The sequence below is a fragment of the Schistocerca americana genome, chromosome 3 (assembly GCF_021461395.2).
Source record: "Schistocerca americana isolate TAMUIC-IGC-003095 chromosome 3, iqSchAmer2.1, whole genome shotgun sequence".
In the NCBI taxonomy this organism is placed as follows: Eukaryota; Metazoa; Arthropoda; class Insecta; order Orthoptera; family Acrididae; genus Schistocerca; species Schistocerca americana.
Genome location: NC_060121.1, coordinates 226,672,878 through 226,680,713, shown reverse-complemented (window position 1 = coordinate 226,680,713; position 7,836 = coordinate 226,672,878).

Here is a 7,836-nt window from a genome sequence, read left to right as displayed (position 1 = left end):
CGGGAATTGTCGTAGCTCGATTTCTTCCACTGCTATCGAGCAATTTTTATAGCACCCGTCTGCAGTGCTCGATCCTCCCTGCCCATCAGTAAAAGAGATCTACCTGGTTTTAGTTTAGCTTCAGTTGTTCCCTCGCGCTTACACTGCACAGTCACATCTGCAACAGACGACTTGGGCAACCTTAGAAGGATCGAAATTTCTCTGATGAATCTGTTACTCTGATGACAAGCAATGACTAATTCACGTTTGAAGTCACTCTCTCTTTCCAAGCATTTATCCCGACTTGCGGGGTCTGCTGGTTAATAGGACGTGGCATGTGAATTTTAAGGGGTTGCCGAATGCCCTTCTTGTCGACACGCTGTACTCCTCCCCCCCCCCCCACCCCTAGATGGAATTAGTGTACCTCAACTGTCTGCTTCTATTGTAAACCATGGACGAGTGCGAATGTGTGTAGACGTCTGCGAGTCGTGTATCGCGTTTGAAGTCACTGAGCTGTACTAACCGACACATTCTGTCATTCCTGCTTCTCTACTGACAACAACTTCTTTTTACCACAGGCGCCTCCCGTGACGTCTAGTGGCAATAACATAGGTGTGCTCGGATACTTTTTATCAAATTCTATGTGTTACTGTATTTGCACCTCCACCCTCCAGTTCCTCCATGCCTCCCCCTCACCCCCTCCCCCCCCCCCCCCCCCACACACACAAGAAAGGGTGAACTCCAGCTCCTAAGAGCCTGTCACCAATGAGCCTAGTGTCCCCGAAAATTCCAAAACTACGGATTCTATACAAATGTCGGATGTTCTCGAATATTCTTACATGTCACGGTTTTCCAGGCTGACTCCCTATCCAAGGGGTCATTACCCCCACACTATTTTCACCAAATAATTTGTACGAGTTACACAAAGAAAAGACGTGTATATAAGAATTGCTCTTACCTTTCCTGAGTTATGTCATCATCTTTTCAACCCCACACCCATGTCTGTTGGGTGGTTCTTACGCCCACAGAACGTCTGGAGAGATTGTAAGTGAAATGTATTCGAAGTTAGGTTGAAACTGTTCAAGTGGTTTAGGAGATGCGGAATGTGCATACATACGTAAATACACACCGATGAATATACATATAATGACTTTATATGCGTATGTATTTATGTACGTATGTATGCACATTCCACATCTCCTAAACCACTGGATCGGTTTCAACCTAACTTCGAATACATTTCACTTAATATATATACTAATGGCGCCCAAGTAATCAAATGTACACAGCTTAGTTACTGCTCCCGTGCGTTTCTCAAAATGGTTCAAATGACTCTGAGCACTATGGGACTTAACATCTATGGTCATCAGTCCCCTAGAACTTAGAACTACTTAAACCTAACTAACCTAAGGACATCACACAACACCCAGCCATCACGAGGCAGAGAAAATCCCTGACCCCGCCGGGAATCGAACCCAGGAACCCGGGGGTGGGAAGCGAGAACGCTACCGCACGACCACGAGATGCGGGCGCGTTTCTCAAAAACAACAATAGTAAGGTAAATGGAAATGTAGAGGTGGTTGTCACGTTCCTGATGATTGGCTACATCCTCATCATGGCTGAAGAATTAACATTTCGTACACAGTTTAGAGCAGCTTGTATACAGGTTAAATCTCACAAAAAATAGAAACAGCACTCGGTCACTAGCAACAACACTATTTATTAGATTAAGCAGCGCCGTTACAATGGCGGTGGTCATTATCGTTTGTACAACTTAAGCTAAATGTAATTTTATACGCTAACAGCTGTTTAACGACGAACGTGTCACTTCGAGCCCTGCATCGGCGCTATTCGTTTTGAAAAACAGTATCACTAACAATTTTTACTTTTCGGGAACAGGTAAGTTGTATTTTTCCACAGCCACTGTCTCTCCACGTCAACCTCCTGAAAATTAGCGTTTGGAGGAGTTTCTTTGTAAAACAAAGACGCTAATTAAGATGCACAGCAAAACTGTGGAGCACCACACATTAAAAATGCTGAAATGTACTAGATCGTTGACATAAATGGTGTAACAAAATGGTACGACAAAATTCAAGGTGCTGTAAGGGTGTCTTGAGGAACAAACCCAGGACGTGAGCGTCTAATTTATACGATCCAGCCCTCAGGTAGCAAAGCGGGTTTGCGCGCTTCTGCGGCTTTTGCGCTTCGCAGCCCCTATGGAGTTGTGACAGGCGTCGATGCAGTCGACACCATCTGACGCCCTGAAAGCTGTGAAGCCCACACCGGAAAGTTCTGCTCCCGGTCCGACAGCGTAGAAGCGCGTTCGCTGGCAGAAGAGTGGCCTCGGGGCAAGCGTTGCCCCTGTAACTTCGACGCCCTGCAAAGCGGCTGCATGATATTTCCGAACATGGGTTCTCTTCCCCTATTTGTTCCTCCATACAGCTGCTATGCTCCTTCCTTGTTGGGCATTATACAGGGTGTTACAATAAGGTGCGGCGAAACTTTCAGGAAACATTCCTCACACACAAATAAAGAAAAGATGTTATGTGGACATGTGTCCGGAAACGCTTAATTTCCATGATAGAGCTCATTTTAGTTTCGTCAGTATGTACTGTTCTTCCTCGATTCACCGCCAGTTGGCCCAATTGAAGGAAGGTAATGTTGACTTCGGTGCTTGTGTTGACATGCGACTCATTGCTCTACAGTACTAGCATCAAGCACATCAGAACGTAGCATCAACAGGTTAGTGTTCATCGCGAATGTGGTTTTGCAGTCAGTGCAATGTTTACAAATGCTGAGTTGGCAGATGCCCATTTGATGTACGGATTAGCACGGGGCAATAGCCGTGGCGCTGTATGTTTGTATCGAGACAGATTTCCAGAACGAAGGTGTCCCGACAGGAAGACGTTCGAAGCAATTGATAGGCGTCTTAGGGAGCACGGAACATTCCAGCCTATGACTCGCGACTGGGGAAGACCTAGAACGACGAGGACACCTGCAATGGACGAGGCAATTCTTCGTGCAGTTGACGATAACCCTAATGTCAGCGTCAGAAAAGTTGCTGCTGTACAAGGTAACGTTGACCATGTCACTGTATGGAGAGTGCTACGGGAGAACCAGTTGTTTCCTTACCATGTAGAGCGTGTGCAGGCACTATCAGCAGCTGATTGGCCTCCACGGGTACACTTCTGCGAATGGTTCATCCAAGAATTTGTCAATCATCATTTCTGTGCAAATGTTCTCTTTACGGATGAGGCTTCATTCCAACGTGATCAAATTGTAAATTTTCACAATCAACATGTGTGGGCTGACGAGAATCCGCACGCAATTGTGCAATCACGTCATTAGCACAGATTTTCTGTGAACGTTTGGGCAGGCATTGTTGATGATGTCTTGATTGGGCCCCATGTTCTTCCACCTACGCTCAATGGAGCACGTTATCATGATTTTATACGGGATACTCTACCTGTGCTGCTAGAACATGTCCCTTTACAAGTACGACACAACATGTGGTTCATGCACGATGGAGCTCCTGCACATTTCAGTCGAAGTGTTCGTACGCTTCTCAACAACAGATTCGGTGACCGATGGATTGGTAGAGGCGGACCAATTCCATGGCCTCCACGCTCTCCTGACCTCAACCCTCTTGACTTTCATTTATGGGGGCATTTGAAAGCTCTTGTCTACGCAACCCCGGTACCAAATGTAGAGACTCTTCGTGCTCGTATTGTGGACGGCTGTGATACAATACGCCATTGTCCAGGGCTGCATTAGCGCATCATGGATTCCATGCGACGGAGGGTGGATGCATGTATCCTCGCTAACGGAGGACATTTTGAACATTTCCTGTAACAAAGTGTTTGAAGTCACGCTGGTACGTTCTGTTGCTGTGTTTCCATTCGATGATTAATGTGATTTGCAGAGAAGTAATAAAATGAGCTCTAACATGGAAAGTGAGCGTTTCCGGACACATGTCCACATAACATATTTTCTTTCTTTGTGTGTGAGGAATGTTTCCTGAAAGTTTGGCCTTACCTTTTTGTAACACCCTGTATGTGCACACGAAAAGACGTAGTTTCAGAAAGCATACGGACACCCCTACGTAATGTGGACTTGACCATCAGATGACACGTAAGGAGTCGGAGAGTACTGTGTTATCAGTAAACAAGCAGTAACAGCAGATTGGGTCGCTTAGGAGTGCCCAGTGATTCCGAACTTGGGCTAGTCATTGGATGTCGCCCTAGTAACAAATCCATCGGTGATATTTCAACCTTTATAAAGATCTCCTAGTCGATTGTTGGTGATACGTTTGTGAAATGTAAACGCGAAGGAAAAATCACAGCTTGGCCAGGATCAGACAGTACCTAGTGTACCGACGGTCAGAGATTGCCGATCATAGCGGATGGTGGGTATAAAGTATCTCATGAAATGAGCGGAACGAATCATGGGCTCGTTCCACAGTGCTGGCAGCAGCGCAGCTAGCACAGTGACTGTGGGTAGGGAGTTAACAAGAATGATATAGAACGGTCGAGCAGTTCCTCAAAAGTCACGCATTTCTGCAGTCAGTGCTAAGCGACGTTTGAGGTATTGGAAAAAGCGACTCCACTGGACTGCAAACGAGTGTTTCGGAGTGATGAATCACGCTAAGCCCTGTGGCAGTGCAATGTAAGGGTTAGGGTTTGGCGAATGCCTGCTGAACGTCACCTGTCGTCATTAGTAAAGTATCGTCAGTGAAGTATGGAGGAGGTGATGTGCGGAAGTGTTTTTCGCTGTGAAGTTGAGGCCCAGTTGTTATGCTTAAGACAACACTAAATGCGGAAGGATATGAACACATTCTGTACGCTTGCTGTTGGTAAACCTTTCGGTGTATAAGGTCGTGGTCCACGAAACTCTTCTGCTCCTAACGCCGGCCGGGGTGGCCGAGCGGTTCTAGGCGCTACATTCTGGAACCGCGCGACCGCTACGGTCGCTGGTTCGAATCCTGCCTCGGGCTCGGATGTGTGTGATGTCCTTAGGTTAGTTAGGTTTAAGTAGTTCTAAGTTCTACGGGACTGATGACCTCAGTAGTTAAGTCCCATAGTGATCAGAGCCATTTGAACCATTTGCTCCTAACGTTTCTTCTAGAACTGCGTTGGACATCTTCTGAGGCGTGACTCCTCCGTTCAGTCTTAAACGGTTGAGAGTGACGTACGTACTGTAGAAAAACGGGGGTGCCCGGACTTATACGTTATAAGCAGAGATGATTCTTGTCAAAGATAAAATTTAATTATCTATTGTCGTCTTCTCAAAGATAAGAAACATTTTAGCGATTCTGCACAGTTATTGCCCGTATTTCGCTAGTTTTGATTGTCTCTTCTTTCCTATTAAAAATATTTTTATGTTGACACGCTGAAGAGCCAAAGAAACTGGTACACCTGCCTAATATCGTGTAGGGGCCCACGGGCACGCAGAAGTGCCGCAACACGACGTGGCATGGACTCGACTAATGTCTGAAGTAGTGCTGGAGGCAATTGACACCTTGATTCCGTAAGAGTAAGGAGGGGTGGAGATCTCTTATGAACAGTACGTTGCAAGGCATCCCAGATATGCTCAATAATATTCACATCTGGAGAGTTTGGTGGCCATTGGAAGTGTTTCAACTCAGCAGATAGTTCCTGCAGTCAGTCTGTAGCAATTCTGGACCTGTGGGGTCCTGCTTAAATTGCCCAAGTCCGTCGGAATGCACAATGGATGTGAATGGACTCAGGTGATCAGACAGGATACTTATGTGCACGTCACCTGTCAGATTCGTATCAAGACCTATCAGGAATCCCATATCAGTTCTACTGCACTTGTCCCACACCATTGCAGAGCCTCCACCAGCTTGAACAGTCCCCTGCTGACATACAGGGTTCGTGGATTCATGAGGATGTCTCCATACCCGCACACGTCCATCCGCTCGATACAATCTGAAAGGAGACTCGTCCGACAAGGCAACATGCTTCCAGTCATCAACACTCCAATGTCGGTGTTGACGGGCCCAGGCGAGGCTCAAATGGTTCAAATGGCTCTAAGCACTATGGGACGTAACATCTGAGGTCATCAGTCTCCTAGACTTATAACTACTCAAACCTAACTAACCTAAGGACATCACACACATCCATGCCCGAGACAGGATTCGAACCTGCGTCCGCAGCAGCAGCGCGGTTCTGGACTGAAGCGCCTAGAACCGCTCGACCACAGCGGCTGGCCAGGCGAGGCGGGAAGCTTTTGTCGTGCAGTCATCAAAAGTACACGGGTGAGCCTTCGGCTCCAAAAGCCCATATCGATGATGTTTCGTTGGTTCGCTGGCTGACACTTGTTGCTGGCCCAGCATTGAAATCTGCAGCAATTTGCGGAAGGGTTGCACTTCTGTCACGTTAAACGACTGTCTTCAGTCGTCATTGGTCCCGTTCTCGCAGGATCTTTTTCCCGCTGCAGCGATTCGGAGATTTGGTGTTTTACCGGTTTCCTGATATTCACAATACACTTGTGAAATGGTCGTATAGGAAAATCTTCATTTTTTCGCTACCTCGGACATGCTGTATCCCATCGCTCGTGCGCCGACCGTAATAGCACTTCCAAACTCACTTAAATCTTGATAGCCTGCCATTGTAGCAGCAGTAACCGATCTAACAACAGCGCCAGACACTTGCTGTCTTATATAGGCGTTGCCTACCGCAGCGCCGTATTCTGTCTGCTTATACATCTCTGTATCTGAATACGCATGCAAATACCAGTTTCTTTGGCGCTTCGGTGCATGTTTCAATGGCTTTTCTACATAGCCGTGGATAATATTTCGTCGTCGTAGGTCATATTTTTGTATCAGAAAACTTCACTTCGTGCCTTCCTGGCTGAAGAGCATGCTGTGTTACAGGCAATTTGTCTATTTTCCCAGTCGGCAAAGAATTTTGTGTTCATTTAGACGCATATTCACGCTTCTCTAGGTTGTTTCAATATGACCTTTGCCACATGTTCACGGAATTTTGTGTGTGCTACATGCTGACATGGTGGGTGTTTGTCCGTCACAGGTCGGAGTGTTCGACCTAATTTCTTTATTGCTCTAAAAACCGGTCTAATGTCATGTTTCTATAAAATCTTTCCGATCTCATTTGTTACTTTTTTAATAAAAGAGAGAGAAGTATTCCTCCATCGTTGTTTCTGATGCTTGTCCTTCGACCTTCCGTTACTTGGTCGTAGAATTCTGTTTACTTCCTTCTCCGAGTATCCATTTTTCTCCAAAGCCTGCTTTAGCTGTTTTAATTCGGCGCCCAGGTGTTCCAGCGTGGAAATGGTAAAAGTCTTTATTCTATCATAGTGTGGGCCTACTGCGTAGTGTAGAGGAACTGTTCTGACAGTATGACTGTTTGTATCGGCATGACAACGCACCCTGTCATAAATCAGCATCTGTGAGGTATTGGACAACACCATTCCTGAAATGGTATGGTCTGTCCATGAGACATGAACCAAATGGAACACCTTTTGGATGAGTTAGAACGTAGATGTCGCTCCAGAACCACCGTCCAAAGTCACTACCTCCTCTTGTTTTGGCTCTTGAAGCAGAATGTTTTGCGATTCCACGACAGACATTCAGATACCTCATTTAATGTGTCCCTAGCAGAGTTAAAGACCGAAGAGTGGACACACCCTATTTAATGTCCACTGACAGGTGTCCGGATAATTTTGATCAGATAGTATACAGTAGATCTTTAAGAAGAATTAAGCACTGGTATTAAAGCGGGTAATGGTTTATTCGGACAAAAAGTGAATAAGGGTCGCCAAATAAGGCGACTAGCATTGACAAACAAAAGCAATCGCCAGTGTTTATTGAGCTGTTGT